At 33.4% G+C, this 25,096-nt stretch overlaps 1 pseudogene; it reads right to left on the reverse strand.

Moving 5' to 3' along the window:
* The window catches only part of LOC113200094 (olfactory receptor 2J1-like), a 103,520-nt pseudogene extending 79,981 nt beyond the window's left edge, over positions 1 to 23,539 (reverse strand).
* Positions 23,540 to 25,096: the final 1,557 nt, after the last annotated feature.

Below are 25,096 nucleotides of genomic sequence, written 5' to 3' on the forward strand. Positions count from 1 at the left end.
AATAAATTTTGATTCTAAGTACCAGTTAGTAATTCTGGTAGGAAGTTGGTGCTGTTAAATGAAAGAGGAGGAAAAAATATTATACATTTAGTTTGCTTTAGTTGGTTTAGTTATTGACATATTGAAACTACCTTAAAACTTTTCTTTTTAAAGATTTTACATTAAAACAGAGAATCTCCACATAGTTATACAGAACAGTGTAATTGTTCAATGCATGTGCACAGTGTGAACTGATCAAATCCAGGAAATTAATGTTTCCATCTCCTTATTATTACTGTGTACTTAAAAGATATCTTAACATCAGTGTTCTTTGCTAAATTGTATTACTCTAAATAAGTCTTTACTTTTTATTTTTCCAGATTGATGGAGATATGATTCACAAATAAAATTGTATATTTTCAAAGTGTACAAAGCAAAATTATGAGCCTATTATTCATGCAGGTTGAAATGAGTACCCCAGTCATAGTAACACTTCCATCATTTCATATGGTTACCATGTCATGTGTATGAATGTATGTGCACTTAGGAACATGTAAAATCTGATTTTAAGAAAGTTTCAAGTATGTAGTATGATATTACTAAATATATTCCCATGATCTATATTACATCATCAGAACTTATTCATTTAATAACTCAGTTTTGTACCATTTGACCAATTTTTTTTTCACTCCTCAATCCCTAGAAACCACCATGCTTGTAAGAGTTCAAGCTCCCTACATTATACATTTATGTGAATCATATTTATTTGTGTATATTTACTTCATTTATCACAATGTCCTTTAGTTTCTTCCATGTTGTCATAAAGAGCAGGATTTTCTTTTTATGGCTGAATTACATTTCATTATTTAATATGTTATATATTCCTGTGTGTGTGTGTTTGTGTGTGTGTGTGATGTTTTCTTTATCTATTTATCCATCTATGAACACTTAGGTTGTTTTCTAACCTTGGCTCTTGTGCTGCAATGACAATGGGAGTGCAGATATCTCTTTGAGGTACTGATTTCATTTCTTTAGAATTTCTGCCCAAATATTTTTAGTTTTTGAGAAACTTACCAACCATTTTGAAATATTATTCATTTTTAATGTTAGAAGTAATATCACCCATAAGCTTTAATTTTTTTACTCTTAGTGATATTTAATTATATTGATGATCATAACTGAGAAATACTCTCAAGCCAGAGATAGATTTCTCACTGTCCTGTGGTATTTCAGGGGATTTAGAAGTACATATATGGTGTGAATAAGTCTCCAAATTGTGAATTATACTCTAAATAATGCGTCTTCATAAACTGGGAACCAGAAAATATGTATGTATTGTCCACTTACCGAATTGCATTTTTGTAATTCTTGAATATGTTGTACATATCACTCCTGGCATCACAAACTAGAATAGTGCTACTTTACCATCTTGCTTTAAACAGATAGATTCAGTTGAAGTTGGTCAACTTATAGAAATAGTGGTTTAAAGAATGAGTATTTGAATGTTCTATTTTTATTTTGCTTTCGTATCTGCATCTAGATATTAATTGTAGTTTTGTAGGTATTAGCCAGACATTCGTTGTAATTTTACATTCCTTTTATGATCTAGATGTGAGTGATTCAAATCCTGTGTGAATTATTTTAAAACTAAGATTAAAAAATATTATAGAAATTCTCTCAGTTGCTGAATATGTCATCATTACATGATCAACTCTGCCTGGATTCTCTGCCTGCAAAATTTGTTTTCATTGCTCTTTATACATATAATTTTTTTTAAAGAGAGAGTGAGAGAGGAGAGAGAGAGAGAGAGAGAATTTTTTAATATCTATTTTTTAGTTCTCGGCGGACACAACATCTTTGTTGGTATGTGGTGCTGAGGATCGAACCCGGGCCGCACGCATGCCAGGCGAGCACGCTACCGCTTGAGCCACATCCCCAGCCCTATACATATAATTTTTAAAATTCTCACCCAACATGAATGGTAATATAGGGTAGAGTTCCATGTGCTTGGACCTATTCCCCAACCCAGGCTTATATATGTAACATAATTCCTATAAATATCTGAGGTCATGTAATGAGATCATTTCACATATCACACAAGCTTAACAAATGAAAAGAGATTTCTTTGCCTCCACTTTAATCTTACATTTAGAATACCTCATGTGGCACTCCAGCTTCTGTATAAATGGATCAATTTTTTTAGGTTTATTGAAGTAAAATTTAAACATAATAAAATCTACACATTTTGAGGTACACAATGCAGTGCATTTTACTGACTGTGAAACTGTAAACACGACCACAGTCAAGACATTGAACATGTCCATTAATATCAAAAGAACTTGGTGTCCTTTTGTAGTTGATTTATTCCTTCCACCCATAACTTCACCCATAATTAGTTGACCTCTGATCTGCTTTCATTCCAGTTTTTCCATTGGTATAATATATAAATGCAATTATATGGAACATAATGTGGCTTCTTTTATTCAGCTAGATGTTTTTTGAAATTTATTATGTCATTGAATTATCAGTTACTTCTTTGTATTGCTGGTTATAATTCCACATTATGAATAGGTAAAAATGTATTCACTTATCTGTGATGGACTTTGAGGTATCTTATAATTTCTAGCTTCCATGAATCAGGTGGCCTTGAAAATTTATATAGAAGTATTTTTGTTGATGGTCATTATAAAAGAAACTTTAGTTAATACATAAGTGTGGGGTGATGGATGCTTAGTGCATATACACCTTTATAAGTGACTGTCAGAAAGTTATACAAAGCTGGTACTGTTTATTGGGTCATTTTTTGCTTATATTTATTTTTCAGGGTAATTTGTTCTAGACATAAGCCCTTTGTGTACCTAATGTTTTGCTCATGTTTTCTTCTAGATTGTAGATTACCTTTCATTTCTAAAATAATAATTTTGAAAGATTTTTATATTTTTTATATTTTTAAATTTTTTGAAAGATTTTTAAACATTTTTATATTTTTACATTTTTAAAAATACTATATGTTATTTCCATGTACACACAAAAAATGTCTACTAGAATTTCTATATATTTGCATTGAATTATATCACTCTGTTAGGAACTAACAACTTGACTTTGGCTTTTCTGATTCAGCAATATAGCTTTTATGTGCATTTATTTATCTTATTTTCTCTTGGAGCAATTTCAAGCTTTTTCTGTGTAGATATTAAACATTTAGTTGAATCCATCCCTAAGTGTTTAATTTTTGTAATACCACTATAGGAATACAGTGTAATTTTTAAATATTGACCCTGTATGCTGCGAATGCACCTATTGGTAGTGTTTTTATAAATTCTTTTGGTCTTCTAAGTACATGATCATGTCATCCAGAAATATAGACTTTTATTTATAAACCTGCAGCTTTTATGTGTTATTGTACGGGCTAGAATAGCTAGGATAATTTTGAATGGAAGAACTAGAAGCAACAATCTTTTCCTTAGCCTCAATCTTAAGGGGAAAGTATTCAGTCTTTTACCAGTAAGTATGATATTGGCTTCTTTTTTTTTAGGTTTTCTTTTCAAGTTTGCGATTTTTTAAAAAATTATTCTTGGCTTACTGAGAGTGTTTATCATGAAAGGTTATGATATTTTGTTCAAAGCTTTTTATTTTCATTTTTAAAATTAATTTGTGTTTGTTTTAATTAGTTATATATGACAGTAGAATGTACATATATACTTTGATATATCATATATAGATGGGATAAAATTTCTTATTTTTCTGAGTATACATTGTGGAGAATCATATTGGTCATACAGTCACATGTATACATAAAGTAATAATGTCTGTTTCATTCTACTATCTTCTTATCCCCACATCCCCTGCCTTCCCCTCCTTTCACTTCCTTCTACCTAATCTAAGGGAATTATATTCTTTTATTGTTGTTGTTGTTGTTATTGTTTTTTTCTGCATTACAAATCTTTGTTGTTGTTGTTATTGTTTTTTTTTGCATTACAAATCTTATTACACATATAGATGCCACATTTTTTTTGCATTTTTTATTATTAGTTGTTCAAAACATTACATAGCTCTTGACATATCATATTTCATACATTTGATTCAAGTGGGTTATGAACTCCCATTTTTTCCCCATATACAGATATGTAAAAACATGGATGTGTAACCAATGTGATTATACCACAATTTTTGTATCTCTGTTTGTATATAAAGTATGTAGACACCCAATTCAAGTCTTCATACATCTAATTTGTATAGTGATGTCCATCACATTCCACCATCCTTGCTAATCCCCTAGAGGGGTGGTAAGGAAAGACAGGGGGCAGGGGATTAGCAAGGAAGGTGGAATGTGATGGACATCAAAGCTTTTTATGCATGGACTATTTTTTAAAAATTTCTTCCTTACTCTATTAATACTATGAATTTAAATTATTGATTTTCATGTTAAAATACCATTCCCTCATGAGAAAGATACTGAATGTTGTAGAGAATCAAATGTAACTGCGTTACTATTACTGTTCTTGATGGAGTCTGCCTGCAAACGGGATATTCTGTCAAGGTATAGATAAGTAACAGCGGACATGCTTGCAAACGAGGTGTCTGCTGCCCTTGGGAGGGCCTGCTTGCAAACAAGAGGCTCCTTCAAGGTTTAGATAAGTTAACAGTGGACATGCTTGAAAACGAGGTGTCTGCTGTCCTTGGGAGGACTTGCCTGTAAACGGGATGTTCTGCCAAGTGGGCTAGGAGGGCTCTGAGAAAAATTTTATTATCTGTTATCAACAAAGAGCAGAGCTCAACATACTCCGAGCCGAGAATAGATTAGCCATGAGAAGCGGGTCACTTCTGATTAGAAAGTAAAACTTCTGTATGCTATGTTTAATTAGCTGAAAGACCTGATTTATTGATATTGGAAGGCTGCCTTTTTTGTTCACAATACTATAAAAAGATTGCTTGTACACAATAAAGGACTTTTTTTCTGCTGCTGCTTTGCTTGCTCTGCTTCTTCTTCTTTGTTTTCCCATGCTGACCTGCAAGTGAATTACTGCAACAGAATGTGATCGTCAGTTCCAGAACCTAGCTATATAACACTAAGCCTGATAAACATATGTAGTGCACAGGTTAAAGGATAGTTCTCAGAATAGACACATAGCATGGAAGTAAACACTTTATGCCTTCAATTTTTCTCATATTTTATTGAGAATATTTACACTGAGGGCGAAAATTATATTGAAAAGATTAAGGAACTTACCCTGGGATTGGCAATTATTTTGGAGACAGATATTTGTATTTATAATTTATAGCTATATCTATTCTTATATCTATTGATCTATATCATCTAGCTCTCAACTCTCATTGCATAGAGGAGACACATGATAGGAGAATATAAATGATGATGGTTTTCTTTGTACCTGTATGTGATATCATGAAATATCAAATCACTACATGCAATCCACCTGTAAGAGCATGAGAAGGTGTGGTATGAGGATAATGATGGTTGTGAAGATGAAAGCCTCAGTGTCCTGGTATCCACATAGAAGGGGGCAGCATCTGTATCTATAATGCCAATGTGAAAACATTGCAATTGTGTAGTTATAGGATGCCAGCTAGGTCATGGCTTTGCAGACTGCAGGGCATTTGCCAAGTATCTTGACAGAGGAATACACTTTACCCTTCCCAATGCCAGGACAGTGCTGATGGGCCACCTAGAGAGAGCTTGGTTATGATCTTCTGTGGCCCTAGGTAAGATTATACAACACAGCTTGCAGGGAGCCTGTAGTGAAGCACACATCTGGTCATGAAAATGTGACTCTATGAAAAAACATCTGTAGGAGGGCCTGGGGATTTAAGCTGAAAGCATGAAAATATTTTTGTTTCACAGAAGACTGAACAAATAAAATGTGAGAAAAAACACAAAGAGAATCAACTTTCTAGGAGATAGTAAGAGAAACCTGTCAGAATGCAGCTCTCCAAAACTATGCTACTCTTCTTATTTTATTCCTTATATTATTCTGTTATCTCTTGGGGAAAAGATGTGTATCTATGAGAGGAACACAGTTAATGACTCTACAATGAATGGCCATGGGAGATAAGTAAACCTTTGAATAAGTATTTCAGTAAATAGACATTAAATAAGTATGACATCTGTGATAGAGGAGGTTGTTATTGGTTTTAACTGAATAATTTTTAAATTTTTGTGTCTTTCATCTTGTCAGGCATATGAAATGCACTTTCAAAATATGAATACCTACAATGGGAATAAATTTCAATATCTACCATCTTTTCTTCTTTCAATCAGAATAGTTTGGAATTCTTTGTGTTTTATTGATATGCAACTCAAAAGTTTTCTCCCTTAGATCATTGACATTCTAATCTTTATATCTTCACAAAAGAACCAAGATCACATTAATAATCAGTTTAAGTAAATAAATGATTTTTGTAAATCTCACTTTATTCAACATAGTCCCTAGGAGACTCCAATAGCTTATAAGTGACTAAGCAATGCCTTAGAAACAAGAGAATGGGATTACTTTTTTATATATCCTTCTAACTAAATTCATTTGTTTTAGAATTATATCTCACATTTATCTTGGTGAATAAGAATGAGTAGTTATTTCTAGCATTAATAATGCTATGCCCTGCCCTACAACAACCACAGTGGTGTCATTATATTTTATATCACTGATGTGACCTCTCAATCTTGAAGCCTGTAGTTTTTCTGACATCTTATAAGAATGAAAGAAAGGGGTACAATTGACAAAATATTTGTACATTTATGGTAAACAATGTGATGATTTCACATGTGCATGTATTATGAAATTATTTACTAAACCAATTAATTTGTATATCATATTTTTGTGGTGAAAAATATTTAGGATTTATTTTGTTTGAGTTTTTTAAAATATATAGCTTTAGTATTTTTGTGTATTTTAGCCATGCTGTATAACAGATATCTTGAACTTACTTTTCTTGTCCAGCTAAAACTTTAGCTAAAAATTTCCCTCTTTTGCCTTTCCTTCCCTATACCCAGCCCCTGAAAACTAACATTCTCCTATTCTCCTTCCATACTTCCTATTTTTGCTCATTCTATTACCAAAAACTTGTTCTTTGTCCCTGATGACAATTTGATAAGGAGAACATGGATTTGAGAAGGAAAAAGAAAAAGATTTATTTTTTGCTAGCAAAGGGGACTCCAGTCCCAAAGGCTGTTCAATTGATCCTGGATAACAGGGGGGTTTTAAAAGAAACTAATTAAAGACTCCCTTCCAGGTGTTCCCAGTAGGGGGATTGTGATTCATTTGTTAATTTGGGAGATAATCACTTCCTACATCTGGCAGCCATCCTCTTCTTATTGCAGGTGTATGCTCTGGGACAGATAAGTATGCCTAAAATGGAGAAGAAAACAAAATCCTATCTCCATAATCCTGTTAGGGAGGGAGAGAGGGAGAAGAAAGAAAGAAAAAAATGTCAATTTTAAAATAATCCTTAGATCAGTGGGGGCTATATTCAAAAGGTGAAATGGACCACTGTTACAATAGATTACAGAACACTTGTCTTTCTGCACCTGCCTTATTTCACTCAGTATAATATCTTCCATTTGTTACAAATGTCAGGGTTGTCTTATTTTCAAATATTGAATTCCTTTATCCATCACATAGGGCCAGTTTGATTCAATCTTTTGGCTATTTTGAATAATTCTACAATAAACATGGGATTTGAGACATCTCTACTATATATTGATTTAAATTCCATTAGATATAAACCTAGAAATGTGATGATGGTAATTTCATTTTTGATTTTTTGAGGAGCTTCCATAATGTTTTCCATTATTGCCATACTAATTTACATTCTCAACAGCAGTATGTATTTTTTCCTTTACATCCTCTGTCTTTTGTCTTTTTCATGCTAGACATTCTAACAGGATGAAATATGCGGTATGAGGTGACACCTACTAGGGTAGACCTGGTTCCTGACCTACTGGACACAGAGGACACAGGCATAAATCTGGAGCTGGGCCTGCTGTGTTGGTCTGGAGTCTGGGTCCTTAGCAAGAGGCCTGACTCTGGGGCCACAGAGGCTGCCTGGGGGTAGGTATCACTTGGGGAGAGGCCTAGTTCTGAGGTCTGTAGCAAAGTCAGGTGCTGACTTCACTCCCCATAGCCTATGTCAGGGTATCTTTCTGTGACATGAGACAGAGACATAGAGGAAGAATGATGCAGGTACTATGGGAAACTCTCTTCCCTGTTTTCTTTTAATGTCTCTCTCTCTCTCTCTGTCTTTTTTTTTTTTTTTTTTAATTTCTGAGCCACCAGATACTGTGATCTCTCACCTAGACTTCTTAGCTCTTATTGTTCAAGTTGATCCCCATCCCTGTAATCCCCTGCCTACTGCCCTGAGACAGCATGGAACCAGCTCGGCAAATCCTATTCTGCCAATATACTCTTACTCTGTAAATGTTTCCAAATTTTAACAACTTCTCTTCTTTCCTCCCTTTTATGTTTGTAAAATGTGTACATTCTTTTTGTCCCCATGCATACCCATTTTTCTTTCTTTTGGGCTGATTTAATTATATTATATGTGATATTGAATCCTAGCAACATTTACCTAATCTATTTTTTGTAACCTAAAACAGAAATCAGATAGCAAAATTTCAGTTGAAGATTAATACCTACATTATTGCTTTCTTTGTTTTGTATGTTTTCAACCAGTTACATGAACCTGACAGAAGGTTTGTATCACAGGTTTGAATATGTATAAGGTTTCTCACTTTGTAAGTGGGAAAATTAAAAAATATATATATTACAATTGGTTTGCCTAAGCTTAAACAAATTGTCCAAGACAATATCTAGGAAAGAAATGAATTACAGTAGATGGGATAGAAAGAGAAGATGGGGTGGGGGAGGGGGATAGTAGAGGATAGGAAAGGTAGCAGAATACAACAGTTACTAGTATGGCTTTATGTAAAAAGGTGAATGTGTAACCGATGTGATTCTGCAATCTGTATTTGGGGTAAAAATGGGAGTTCATAACTCACTTGAAACTAATGTTTGAAATATGATATGTCAAGAGCTTTGTAAGGTTTTGAACAACCAATAAAAAAAAAAAGAAACTAATAAAATCTTTTGGAATTAAAAAAAAAAGATTATTACAATTACAACTTGGAGTAACTCAAAGATCTTGCTTTGGGGCCAATAATTATATCTCTTTTTTCAACTATAATTGTCAAGATAGTAAATTCCTTTCAGCTCTAAGATTTTGTGATTTTATAGCTCCAAATCACTGAAACCATTGATAAACTAGGTATTACATATTCTCTTGACTAACTATAAAACAAAAGTAACATAAATACCATATTTACAAAGAAAATGAGAAATATATGTTTCCTTAGTAATTGTATTATAACATGCTTAATAATTCAATATTTTCTATTAAATTATGTCAAATAATTATGTTAGATTGGAGTCTTCATTTTAATAAAAGCTAGATCTATAAATTTTAAAAGATTTTGTTACTTCACCTGAGTTCAAGTTAGGTCTGGTCTGTGCCTTTAATATTTAGATTTTGTGAACTTACTATTTCAATTGAGGGTTTCCTTTCAAACTGTTCCTCTGTGTTTAAAATTATAAAATATATATTACAGTTATGATTAAACACATTTATGTTCACTCTGAAAAAAAAGAAATTGGATATTTAATTTTAGAGACCTATTATTAAAATCAAAAACACTCAAAGCAAACTAGACATTCTGAAATCTTTCCATTGCCAATCCTAACCTTAAAACCAAAATTTATAAACTTTCATTTTGATAACATACATGAATTTGTGCCAATAAGCAAGGCATGAAGATGCAAGAGTTAAGTCAGCATTTTCCTAGACAAGGAAACTTCACTGCATGGAATTCCAGCTCCATTTTTGCATGTGTGTTTCTCCTCCTCATTCAGACAGATATTCCCCCCAAACTTTGTCCACTCGTTTTATACTTATTCCTGTGCAGTATATTCATTATGTGCATGCCTATTTATCCCTTCTCTTTGTAATACACTCCACAGGTTTTGCCAGAAAGGGCCTGAAAGGGGCATACTCCCTGTTTCCTTTGATCAGGAACAGCCTTGCACATTTGTTCCTTTTGTGTGCTATGATGTGAAAATTTTTAATGTACTGTCTTTTCTCCCCTTTTCACCCCACTGATAGTCTCTTATGGTTATAGGATGTGATTTAGGTTCCAAGCAAAACATTCCCAGTATTCTTTCCAGTTTGGTATATAATAGTTGTAAGACTGGAAGACGCCACACGACATGACACAGATTACCAAAGAGGTTTCCACTTTATTAGAAAAGGCTGTGTGTTTATATAGGTCTGAGGAGAGGTCGCAGGGCTGAGGTAGATAACAGGTCGCCCGTTTATTGGCAAGCTCTTCCATATTTCAGTTCCGGAAGCCCAAGAAGTTAATTCTAATTGGGGCTAAGGCTTCCCACCAGCAGGGTTTGAATATTGGCACTGGCGGGAAATGTTCCCGCCAGTGAAAGAAACAAAGAGGAGAAAGAGGGTCCTTAGATGCCATGCTGGGGTTTTTCTCTGGGGTGCTGCTGCCATTATGTTTTCCCAACATTCCTCCCTTTTTGTTTTCTTAGGAACTGGGGCATTGTTGGTCAGATCTGGCTGCTTCCAGCTATGCAGTGGCAGCATAGGGCCTAGAAGGGGAAGTGAAGGAACGTTGGGGGGGGGGGGGCAGGCCTAGGTGATCATTTTTGCTTTCTGTTATTGTCTATGAATTTTATTATTCAGATATGTGAGACAATAACCAAGAAAGAAATTGATGAAGCAGAGAATCTAGTTTCATCTCAAACTCCAGTTTCAATAGGAAGTTCCTGGTCATCTGAAGCAACTCTGATGCTTTAGAGTATTTACCTGCTGTAGTGACGTTTTGCCTTATGTGAGTCCTGTAGAATCTGAATGGGGACCTGTTAGGAGGTAAAAGATTCATTCCAGATTTCTATGGTATAATGTGAGAGATGGCTGTAAGGGCATGTATGTTTGTTTCTTAACACTTGAAAATTGAGTTTAGGTGACCAGGAAAAAAATGAATTTACTATAAAATTTCTGTACCAATCCACAAAAAAGTATAATTTTCACAAATTAGGCTGATTTAAGAGGATATGAGGATCTAAATTATCTTTCATGGACTCAATTCTCTAAGTGCATAGGAAATTTGAATTTAATTTGATTCAATTTTTAAAAAGATAGAAATGTCATTTTTCTTTAAGTCTGAGTAATATTCCATTGTGTATATATACACCACATTTTCATTATCCAGTCATTTATTGAAAGACATCTAGGTTAGTTCCATAGTTTAGCTCTTGTGAATTGAGCTGCTGAAAATATTGATGTGGCTGGGTCACTGTAGTATGTTGATTTTAAGTCCTTTGGGTATAAACTGAAGAGTGGGATAGCTGGATCAAATAGTAGTTCCATTCCAAGTTTTCAAAGGAATCTCCATACTGTTTTCCAGAATGGTTGTACCAATTTGCTGTCCCACCAACAATGTATGAGTATACCTTTTCCCCCACATCTTCACCAACAGTTATTGTTGCTTGTATTCTTGATAATTGCTATTGTGACTAAAGTGAGATGAGTAGTTTTGATTTTCATTTCTCTAATTGCTGGAGATACTGACTGTTTTTTCATATATGTATTGATCAACTATATATCTTCTTCTGTGAAGTGTTTGTTTAGTTCTTTAGCCTATTAATTGATTGGGTTATTATTATTATTATTATTTTGGTGTTAAGTTTTATGAGTTCTTTATATATCTTGGAGATTAGTGCTCTACCTGATGTGTGTGTAGTAAAGTTTTCTCCCACTCTATAGCCTCTCTCTCTACATTATTTATTTTTTCCTTTGCTGAGAAGAAGCTTTTTGGTTTGCATCCATCCTATTTATTGACTTCTTAAAGAAGAATGACATTATGACATTTGCAGGTAAATGGATGGAGTTGTAGAATATCATGCTCAGTGAAATAAACCAATCCCAAGAAACCAAAGGCCAAATGTTTTCTCTGATATGCAGATGTTGATCCATAATGGGGTGGGGGGAGTGCTAGGAAAGAATGGAGGAACTTTGGATTGGGAAAGTGAGGGGAAGAGAGGAGGTGTATAGGTGGAATGATATGGATATTATTACATTGTAGACATGTATGATTGCATGTACAGTGAACCTCTGCATTGTGTACAGGCAGAGAAATGAGAAATTGTACTCCATTTGTGTCCAATGAGTTAAAATGCATTGTGCTGTCATGTCTAACTAATTAGAAAAATTTTTTAAATTTTAAAAAGAATGAAGAGAAATGAAATGAGAAGGTTTAGAATGCTTTAATTATGAATAAACTTTTGAATAAGGTCAAGTACTTTCAATTTCAGACAAAACTAACTGCATAAACACTATTCTTGACATAAACTTATTTCTTAGGGTAGTACAATTAATTCTGAAATGATTTTACCTATCTACAAGGATTGAATAAAAAAGTTAAGGATTATGGATAGTGAAATTCAAGTTTCTCATTGTGGGTAGCAAAAGTTAAAGATAAGCAAGAAAGGAAGTCAGGAGTAAGCCATGTGTTGCTGTGTTAGAGTCACAGATATAATTACACTTACATGTATGAATATATGTATATATGTACACACTTACATAGAGAGATGGTTAAATACAATAACAACTACAGATATTTGTGTTCACAGAGTATGTATACATACATTCCCTAAATCTCCCTGCTGAAATGGCTTAGCAGCCACATCACCCTGCACAATATGTATAAAAAATACTCAACTACTGGTTTCTAATATCTTTCTGCAGGATAAACAAGCAGGAATACTTCTCTGCTTCTAAGATTGTGGGAAAAAATATACAAGATGAGATGATAGAGGAGTACAAGAAACAGGGTTCTACCTTCCCTACAAGAGATAGAAAAAGCTGAAGACATATCCAAGGGACCCAGCAGCCAACCTGAAATGGCTCCCAATTATTAAAGTTGGAACAATTTGAGCAACAAAATAAATGGCATACATTTAATTTTAACTTAAATTATCAAAAAATTTATGAGTCCATACTGATAAAAACAAATGATGGAATTAAGAGATAAGTGAAGGGAAAGAGAGAATTCTTCTTTATAGATATATAAATATCCCCTCTGGAAAGCATAATTTAATGTTGTCTCTTCTCCATTCAGTGTTGGTTAGCCTCAGCGAATGTATTTGAAGTAATAGAGTACAGAAAGATAAAAATTGTAAATTTAATGTTTATTCTATGCAAGTTTTATTTTGTTCACTATGTGATTAAGGCTCAGCACCATCAGTGATGCTATGAGGACACCCTGCATCCACAACTGTGAAGAGGTAGAAGGACACTTCCCCCTCTGTGGTCTTCTCTCCAAAAATTCATAGTCCTAGTTTAAACTATGAGAAAATACCGCAGAAACCATGACCAAGGTGTCTTCTGTAAAACATCCACCCTGGGTGTCTCAGCATGTCAAGGTCATAAAAAACAAAGAAAAGGAGACTGAGGAGATTGCTAGGCATGACAAGTAAATACAGCATGGCATCCTGGATTGGGTCCAGGAACAAAAATGAGAAAAAGAAAACACAGTGAAATCCAAATAAAGTCTGGAATTTAGTTAATAGTAACATATTGGTGTTAGTTTCTTAGATTTGACAAATGTACCCAAAAATGTAACATTAATGGAAACTGAAATTGAGGGGTACTGTCCATATTGTCCTTGAAACTTTTCTATAAAACTAAAATAGCTACAAAATAAAATGAAAAGTATATTTTTTTCTGTTGCCACCAATACTTTAGAAAGTGTATTTGATCAGAAATGTATGTCCATTCTGCCCCTACGTGCCATCCCCGATCAGAGTTACAAAAAGGATAGACAGAAACTCTTCAGAAGGGATGGAGGAGAAGTTGAATCCTTTTCAGAATCTCTCTCTCAGCTTCACCACGTTAGAAACGAGCATCAAGGCAGGAAAAGTAACCAACTACTAGGCAGAATTAAATATAAAACTCAGGGTCAATGAAGACTTGATTTAGGACCAATGGGTACTTCAGTTTCTCCAATAGGTTAAACATATCTCACTACTTGTTCAAATCATCCCTTGCCAATGATATATACCATATTTTATTCCTGAGCTCATTATGCTATTAGAAGATTAACTCTCTCTTCCACCTTTCAGTTTAATAGTAGCAAAGTATATGTGACCATTTAAAATTATCACATAAAACGATAGCATAGAGGACAGTGGAAAAAAGATGATAATATTTTAAGTTTAATATTTTCAATTAATGCAAAACCAAAGGGCAAGTTAAAAACTTCAGTTATTTAGAAATTTAATGACTCTTTACTGGAATTACAGAGTCATTTATTCCAGTTATGAATTTTAAGGTATAATCCTTATTATATATAATGTTTATTCTAAGAATAATCTTTTGCAAATGAAAGGTACAAGATAGTGAATAAATAACAAAATTTACATATTCATTAATTTATATACAAATACCCCAAATAACTTTATTTAACTATTGATGTGCACAGAGCAGTAGTCAAAATTAATTAATGTTTATTAAAGTGACCTATTAGATGTGCCTGTTTACCAAAGAGTCACTTAGCAAATTGAGATTCAGTCATTATTCAGTATTTCTTTTTCAAAATAGTGTGATTCTATGGAGGTAGAGAAAGACAACTAAAGGATTTGTTGCACTTAAACACTTATAATATGAGATAATGAATCCCAAAACAGAGTAGAAGGAAGTGAAGTCTCAGTGGTTCTGTGAACTCTACTGTTCACTCAGTGGGAAGAAATCAGAATAATTTTAAAAGAAATAATTCTAGCAGAAAATTGTAAATCAGTTCCTCTGCAAAACATTTCAATCCTTCCTGCCCACTTAGCCTCCAGATCCTCATTGTCCTTACACAAACAGCATATAACATTATACAAAGACCTTAAATCTGAAGTTTATAGGTGCTTCTTATAAGTGAGGAGTTATGGGGAATGAAGATTCAATCTCTAAGACTAAGAAGTTTCTGTAGAAACTACTCTTCTCCAGCTTTTTACTTCTCAGTACACATTCTTATAATATGACATGAAATCATTGCATACATAAATGATTAATCCTACAATATTATAATATCAAGGCAAGTGATTGGATTTCTTTAATGTATTCTTAACTAGAAATAAAAAAATGTATATCCTTCCTTTGCAATTTTAACTATTTTATTTATATTTTATTTTTAAGTTAAATTTAAATTATATATAAAAACATTAAACTATACATAATAGTGAAGTCATGTGTGATGTCTGTGATTTATTTTTTTATACATTGTATAATGTTTAAATCAGATTACAGTAATGTGAGATGAAGAATGAATAAGCATTTGACTTTGCTGAATATCACAACTTGAATAAGTTTATCTTGTACCTGTTCAAGATAAACCCAGGACCAAACCAGTAATGGTGGACCTAGCACCCAGAATCTTCCCCTACTAGCCTATTCTTCACACTAGCACAGTCACACCCTGCCTACAGGTTCCAAATCAGTCCCCAAAGAACTAGATTCCAGTTTTGATTCATCACCACGCCTGTCCGGATTCTAGGCTTTCCTGTGGCTCAGATTTCAGAGTCTAGTTCTTTCTTAGTACTTATTATCTTGCCCTTCACATCTGGTAAGGTTTCAATCATGGACAAGAAAAAAGTTAATTATGTTGGCAAAGTATGTAAATAAAAGTTAATAATGTTGCCAAAGTTGTACATAGGTTATAATGTAAATTTTTATAAGCATTATGGAAAAAACTATGAATATTCCTTAAAAATTAAAAATATATTTATTATATGATCCAACAATCTCATTCTCGAGCACGTATCCAAACAGAAATCACTGTTTTGAAGAGATATCTTCATATCCATGTTCATTTCAGTATAATTCACAATAACCAAGATAAATAAAAAATTTAAGTGACTATTGACAGATGAAAAAAATAAATACACACACACACACACACACACACACACACACACTGGAATATCTCTAAAAATAAGAAAATCCCATCCAAGTACTAACCAGGTCCGACTAACATACCTTATATACAAACAGAGATATGATAAATGGTGGTATAAAGGTGTATTAAGAATTGTATGCAAAAAAAGAGAGCTCATGCATAATGGCATAATTTGGTGTGAACATACTTTATATACAGAGTTACAAAAAATTGTGCTGTGAATGGATACTTATGAATGTAATGCACTCCACTATTGCCATGTGTGTAAGAAATAAGTTTAAAAAAAAAGAAAGAAAAAAAATAAGAAAATCCTGATTTTTGTAATAGCACAATACTGGAGAATATCATGTTGAGTGAAATAAGCCAAAGACAACACTGCAAATTCTCACTTACATGTGAATCTAAAAATCTGACCTGTATAACTAATTAGAACAGCAACAACAACAAAAAGCTGATCTCATAAAAGCACCCAGTACTAGAATGCTTAGTGCCAAAGGACCTGATGATTCAGAAAGAAATAGATACCCAGAAGGAGTAAGGAAAGAGGGAAGAAAATGCTAAGTGGTAAAATCACTTATCCAAGAAACCAGAGCCAACTAGGGACAGAAACAAGTGTGCATAAAGGACAGTGTAATGCAAGGGTTGAAAAGCAGTTACATAATATTCATAGGTCATCACCACCAATAGGACATACTTTGTGGTGCCCATTGTAAGAACAAACTAGAGTTGAATGATACAACCAGCATAAGAAATGTAAAAAGGGACAATTTGAGTTCTTCCTTTCCTATTTTTTTCTATTTATTTCTCTTTTATTTATTTCTCTTACCTAATTGCTCTGGCTAAAATTTCCAGTGTCATATTTATTAAATAAGAATTGTGAAAGTAAACATCTTGTCTCTTTCCTGATCTTAGAGGAGATGCTTTAAAAAAAAAAAACTTTTTTTATGATGTTGGCTATGGTTTATATCCTCCCATACTTGGTTTTTGTTATGTTTTGCATATGAGGTGTCCACCAAAGTTCACATGAGACAATGTGAGAGGGTTCAGTGGGGAAATGATTGGATTGTGAGAGACCCAGTCAATGAATCAATCCCCTCATTGGATTATCTGAGTGGCAACTGGAGGCCATTGGGGTGTGGCTGGAGGAGGTGGGTCACTGGGAGCAAGGCTTTGGCATGTATATTTGTATTTAGTAAGTGGAGATCTATCTCTGGGTCTTCTGATCATCATGTGAGCTGCTTCCCTCTTCCACACTGTTCCACCATGATGTTCAGCCTCAACTTGAGCTCTGAATGGAGACTGCTATGCTTGTACTATGACCTTTGAAACCTGAGTCCCCAAAGAAACTTTTTCCCTCTACAATTGTTCTGGTTTGGTCCTTTAGTCACAGAAAAAAAAAAAAAAACTGATTAAAAACAGTTTCTTTAGGGATTTTCTCATGAAGTGATGCTGAATTATGTTGAAGTTTCTCCTGCACCTATTGAGACCATCATGACAAGCAAATACAGCAAAATAATAGGATACATAATCCATAGATCTTCTGCACACTAATAACAAAACCACTGGGAAAGAAATCAGGAAACCAATCCCATTCACAATTACTTCAATAAAATAAAATAAAACCTAGGAGTAAATCTAGGCAAGAGGGTAAAATACTTCTACAGTGAAATTATAGAGCATTGCAGAAATGAAAGCAGACACCAGAATGCAATCACAGATCTGCAAAATTAATATTATTAAAATGACAATATTACTGATAATAATCTACACATTCAATGTAATCCCCTTCAAAATACCAATGATTCTTCACAGAACTGAAAAAAAGAAAAAGAAAAAAAAATTAATCCTAAAATGCATAGGGATTCACAAAAGACCTTTAGTAGCCAAAATGATTCTGAATAAAAAGTAAAAAGAATAATGCTGAAGTATCACGATACCTAATTTCAAAACACACAACAAAACCATAATGTTAAAAATAGCATGGTACTGGCATAAAAACACATATATGGACCAGTGGAATATAATAGAAGACACAATAACCCCTTACAACATCAGTCACCTGATTCTTGACTAAGGAACCAAAAACATATACTGGAGAAAACATATCCCTTTAACAAATGGTGCTGGAAAAAATTGAATATTTATTTGTAGAAGATGATAATTAGATTCCTATCTTTCATCCCATATAAAAATAAACTCAGAATAGATAAAGACCCAAAAGCAAGACCTAAAACTTTGCTAGAAAAAAAAAAAAAAAAAAAAAAAAAACATAGGGGAAACACTTAATGATACAGACATAGGCCATGACTCAGGAAATAATAGCAAAAGATGACTAATGACATTAAAGATTCTGCACAACAAAGGAAACTAATAAAGAGTGAAGAGTCAGCCTAAAAAATAAGAGAGAAATTTTTGCCAGCTTCTCTTAAAGCAGATGATTATTATCCAGAATATATTGAAAACTCAAGAAATTTAACAGCAAAAAAAAAACCCCAATTGATAATTGGAGAAATGAATTAAAGAGACACTGATCAAAGCAAGAAGTACAAATGATGACCAATAAGTCTATGAATTCTATGAAAAAATGTTCATCAAGTTTAACCATTAGGAAAATGAAAATCAAAACTAAATTGAGATCTCATTTCACCTAGTCAGAATGGCAATCATCCAAAAACATGAAAACAATAAATATTGAAGAGGATGAGAAGAAAAAGAAGCTCTTATACACTGGTGGTAGAAATGTTATTTAGCACAAGCAGTATAGAAACCAGTCAATATGGAGGTTTCTCAAAATACTAAAAATAGAAGCTCTAAATGGTCTATTTATACCACTCCTTAATGTATATCCAAAGGAATTAAAGGCACAATACTATGGTGATACTTGCATATGCATGTTTACCAAGGCATTATTCACAATGGAATCTGTCTCTGTGAATACCAATGAATGGATGAATAAAGTAAATGTGGTATATACATACACAATGGAGTCTAATTCAGTCATAAAGATGAATAGAATTGTGTTTTTTATAGGAAATTAAATGGAACTAGAAATCATCAATTTAGTTCAATAAAAAGACACAGAGCCAGGTGCGGTAGCCCATACCTATAATCCCAGTGCTCCAGAAGCTGAAGCAGGAAGATCACAAATTCAAAGCCAGTCTGAGCATAAGTGAGGTGATAAGCAACTCAGTGAGATCCTGTCTCTAAATAAAAATAAAAAATAAGGATGGGGTGTGGCTCAGTGGTCTAGTGCCCATGAGTTTAATTCCTGATAACTGTACCCTTTCTCCCCCAAAGACACAGAAAGATAAGTATCAGATTTTATTGCAGATTTGGCATCTAGAAAAACCAACAGACCACATGAACATAGAAATGAGACTGCTAGTGAAGAGAAGATGGATCAAGGGAGGGTAAGGGTAGGTAAAGGGGGGTTACAGAGATTGGATATGATCATAGCATGTGATATGCATATACAAATATGCCCAAATGAAACTCATTATTCTATATAATTCATATTCACTACTAAAAAGAAATTACTATATAAACTTTATTTATCTTTCATATATGAAGTGCTTCTCTGAATGTAGACTAGTACTTGTTAGAGGTTCTGAATGATATGAGTTGATAAAGGAAGGCTAGGGGTTTTTTTTTGTTTGTTTGTTTGTTTTTAATTTGGTACTGAAGATCAAACCCAGTGCTTCACAGGTGCAAGTATTCTACCACGGAGTCACAACCCCAGCATGGGAGGCTATGTTTTATTAGTGCTTGCTATTTGCATGTATTAAAATATGAAAATGAATCCCATTGGTGTGTATACTTAAAACATTTTAAGAATAAAATGAAATACTGTTAAAACTCATTGTGAAACTCTTATCACCTAAGGACATAAACTTTTTTTTAATACTATCTTTGTTTCTGGTGCCTGGTTCTGGTTCAACATATATCCCCATTTTGTTCTTATGTACTGCCCCAGGGAATCTGCATCTTGAGATATATTTAATAATTTTATTTTGATGCATAATTTTATTTACATTGCTATCATAGGTGTATTATAATTATGCATAATAGTGGGATTTATTGTGACATAACACATGCACGTAATTTGGTTAATTTCATTCCCCAATACCTTCCTTTTCCTCTCCTTCTCTCTCCCCCTGATTGCCTAAATCTATTGTATGGATCTTAATTCTTTTTTATAAAATTAGAGCAGTATAATTATCTATAAAAGTTAGATTTCTTGTGATATATTTGCGCATTCACATAGCATAATTTGGTTGAGTTCATTCTCCAATACCTCCTCTTTCTTGCCCTTCTCCCGCTTCCATCATCCCTTTCCTCTATTAATCTCTCTTCTATTTTTGTGAGATCTGTTTTTACTTCCTCTTTATCTCTAGCTTTTGGATAAAATAAAACATTCAACTCTTCACATTCTGAGTCTGATTTATTTCAACTATGTGGAGTTTCATCCATTTACCATTTCATTTATTTTATTTTTGTGGTACTGGAGACTGATCTCAGAGTACTCTACCACTGAGCTTCATATGCAACCCTTTCATTTTTTTTTAAAATTTTGAAACAGTGATTCCCTCAGTTGCCCAGATTGGCCTGTAACTGTCAATCTTCCTGCCTCTGTTTCCTGAGTAACCACTATGCCCAGTTTTATTCTTTATCATGATTGAGTATTAAGACTCCATTGTATATTGTGTTCGTCTACTCATCTCTTGGTAGATACCCAGCATAGTTCCCTAACTTGGATATTATAAATTGTACTGCTATACACATTAGTGTACATATACATGTATCACTATGGTATGCACTAATTTTCGTCCTTTTGGATAAATACCATGGAGTATTATGATTATAGTCAGTGATTAAATATCAGTGATTCCATTCCTAGATTTTTTAGGAATCTCTATACTGATTTCCATATTGTTTATAATAATTTAGAGTCCCACCAACAATGTGTATGTGTACATCTTCCCACATATTCTTACAAGAATTTATAATTATTTGTATTCTTGATGATTGACATTCTACCTAGAATGAGATGATATGTCAATGTAGTTTTGTATTGCATTTCCATGATTGCTAAGAATGTTGAATATTTTTTTCATATATTTGTTGTTCTTTTTTATGTCTTCTTTTGGGAAATATCTGTTTACTTGTCATTAACCTTTTTTTGTTATTTTGGTTATTTTGTTATTTTGGTGTTTTTTCAGTTCTTTCCTGGATAAAATCCCTTGTCAGAAGGATAGCTGGCAAGGATTTTCTTCCATTTTGTAGGATCTTACTTCACTCTTAATTTTAAATTTTCATCATATTTATACCTTCTTGGAAGGTGAAGAAAACATGGATGAGACCTTATTGGATTTTAAACTCTGAAATTATATCATATTTAGAAAAGTAAAAATTAGTTTTAAATATGAAAACATAGGAACTTAGTTAACTCAAGTTTTTGCAAACTTCTATGCAATAACGAAGGCTTCAAATAGAATAAGTGTACTTAAAATGTAAAAAATGGAAAAAGCATGAGATATTGATATAGGAGATTGACATGGAAATTTAACTATATTTGAATCTTCTGGGAAAGAAATAAATCAAACATAATAGTGATATTTTTAGTCTAGAACACTGATAAGAAGATGGAGATTTTGTAAAGGAGTTTATTAATATCATGAAAAACAAATTTGGAGCAGATCTTAAAAGATCTTTGAGCATAATCTAATATGCTTTGGAGTATCCAATTTTAAGTATAAATTTTAATGACATTCCTTTTCACTTGTAAAACTTCTGTATTTTAGTTGATAAAGTACATGGTCAACCACATTGTGCCCTAAAAGATCCAAGGCACATGATCTATCTGTGAATGACCAGAGTGTCATGTGCAATCTCCACCAATCTCTAATGGGATAATTACAGCTCATACTTACAACCATTCTTTACTTGAATAACAGTTTCCAATTCATCACTGACCTTTGGTCAGACTGAAAAAGCAGGTCTTGGGCCACCAAGAAATATTCTAAGCTTCCCATAGGAAAGTGAGCATTATATGATTGACAAAAATCATAAAGGTAGGCACGGAATGATATAAATAAGGCCCCTGAGCAAGACATGAAATAACCTATAACCTTTAGAGTCTTTACAACTGAGGTTAAAATGTTTTGTTGTCTTCTGTTCTTCTAGATAAACTTGCTTGGGAAAATGAGAAAAGTTTAGAACATGTTCACTGAGAACATGCCTTATACCAAAGGGTAATATGAGTATTGTGCATGCTGTACATTAAGGGTAGGGCAAACTTTCAGAGCTTCAAATATTAATTAACTTCTCAAAAATTAATTAATATATCTTTAATTTTCAAATATACTGAACATATGTACCCCAGAATTGTGCAGCCGTCTAGTACAAACAAAACATGTCTGCGCCTGTCTCCTTTCATTTGCTCAGTATATTTTTTCCTGAGATTTGTATATAGTTCTCAGAAGCCCTGATTTCTCAGAGTCTAGACATGACTCAAGCTTCTAAAAATAGTAATTCTGTAGGCCTAAAGTTTCATAAGAACATGAACTAGTCCCAAAAGGTAAATAATTAAAGAAAGAACTCAGAACAACTACAACCAGTTTCATAGCTGTACTTCAGACACTAACCTTTCTGGGTTTTGCTGCAAAACTGTAAATGCTTAATCTTCCAGCATAAACAACTAAAATAGATAAGAATATCTTAATAAATGTGGTCAAAACTATTATTTACCATGATAGAATTTTAATTTTTAAATTGTGTGTTTGTGTGAAATTTTCAAAAATTCTGTCAGAAATCTTCCAGTTTTTAAATGTAGATTTTTTTCCAAACTAAATTATTGAAGACCAAGTACAGCATGTCCAGTGCTAGCATAGGAGGCAAGAATTGGGCATAGAGGAACAGCTACTATAAAAATGCATGCCACAGAGAGTGCAAGCTCATTAGCTTCCTTTTCACCACAGGCAGTCTTTGTAAGAACTGGAATCTCACACACCAAGTGATCCAGTTTGTTGATGCCACACAGTGGCAACTGGAGTGTAACAGTGCCCTCTGAGATAGCATAAGTAATTCCGCTCAGCCATACAATGGATATTAACTGGATACAGACGCGCTGATTCATTATGAGGGTGTAGTGCAGAGGTCTGCATATGGCCACATAGCGATCAAAAGACATGAGAGCCAAGAGAAGACATTCTGTGGTTCCCATAATGTGGAGAAATAAAGCTGAAGTATACACCACACATAGCTGATGGTCTTCTTAGAGCTTCCAGGTTAAAGAGCATCTGAGGCACAATGCTTGTGGTGTAGCAGATGTCCAAAAAGGAGAGGTTGGTGAGGAAGAAATACATGGGACTGTGGAGACTGGGCTCTAACTTGGACACCAGAATGATGGCAGTTTCCCATCAGGGTCATGGGGTATGTTATCAGAAGAATAATGAATAGAGGAAGCTCTAGCCAAGGTAGCTCATTAAAGCCTAGTAGAATGAATTCTTCAGGTTGACTTTCATTAATGAGTGCCATTATCTTCAATTTGTTTCACCTGTAATAGGGAAATTCAAACACTTTCAACAAATAGATCATAAGAGTTAAAAGACAAAACATTCTTACAAGTTGGCCATATAATTATAGAAGTTAGGATGTAGTAAATCTTTGCAGGGCAATATGCAAAACCCTGACACCAGCTGACCGAATTTCAGTTCACAGCATTACAAATAAAGGCAGTTGCTTTGAGTAAATAAGCTAAATATTGTGAAACCAAATTTTTTCCTCTGTATAAGAAAGCTGTCAATAATTATCTCCTTGAGTTATGGTGAGGATTCAATAAAAATCAGAAGTGACTGTGTTGAGGATATTCCAAAATAGTGGTTTTCAAACATTATCTGACATAAAAATTAGCTGTGGAGGCAGTTAAAATGAAGCTTCTGGTTTCTACCTCCAGGTGTCCATAGAATAGATATAGCATGGAGACCTGGAATCACATGATTCACTTTAAGAAGAGTAGAAAGATCAAGGTAGCAATAGTAACAGAATAAGAAGGAGAAAATCTGGAGTTATGAGAATCATCAAGAAAGGCCCACCCATAGCCTACTAGTTAAGTGAATATTCTTACTATCTCCACACGGAGTGAGGACACTGTATTTCAACAAATCTCTTTTAAATTATGTGGAACTGAGAAAGAAATTCAAACACTTTCAACATTAATTTCCTACACATACATCCACTGGGTCAATGTTCAATAATCACATTGGTTTCCCCATGCATGAGAATTTTGTGCTTGTTTGTACCTTTTTTTTTTTTTTGCACAACTATTTACTTAATATTCTAAGCATTTAAAGTTTAGTCTTTTGCTTTAGTTAATTGACTTATCTACATTGCAATTATTCATTTATCAAGTAATTTTATCATCTTAATGAAAGAATTTTGCCATTTATCAGTGACTCAGAGATAATAGATAACTACAAATACTTATTTAAAATTTTATACGAGAAAACTGCTGTCAGGAGAAAAGTCAGTATCCTGATTCATGCCAGAGACTTATTCAAATCCACAAGTTAATTTACATTTCTAGTAAACATTTCTTTACTTTTCAATTGTAAGGCATATTGAAATCTAAATTAACTAGCTAAAAGTAAAGTAGTATGGTGAGAAAGATAGAAATTATTCTGAAGTATATTTAAGGTTTATACGTCAGTCCTTCAACTTTTTCACGTAGTTCTCATACATATTTCATTGATTTTAGGTCTTGGATTCCATTACTTTTGTAACTTCTACTTTCAATAATTTTCCATAACTATTTCACTACTATTTAACTACATAAGGATCAATTTACACATACATGTTTAAAGTCATTTTAATAAACTGCCACACTGCAATCCCTTTGATGTCCTCTTTTTATCACCACTTACCTTTTCGTTTTAAGGTATCTTATTCATACTTCATTTTTTGAAGGCTACTCTTTTTTTTGCTTTTATTTGTGCATTATATTTGTACATGGAAGTTGGGTTAATTTTGACATAAATACAGTCAGGAGATTTACTCCATTTCAGTCCTGAGTGTCCCCCAATGTCCTCTCCTCCT

Source organism: Urocitellus parryii, chromosome 8 (genome assembly GCF_045843805.1).
Source record: "Urocitellus parryii isolate mUroPar1 chromosome 8, mUroPar1.hap1, whole genome shotgun sequence".
Classification (NCBI taxonomy): Eukaryota; Metazoa; Chordata; class Mammalia; order Rodentia; family Sciuridae; genus Urocitellus; species Urocitellus parryii.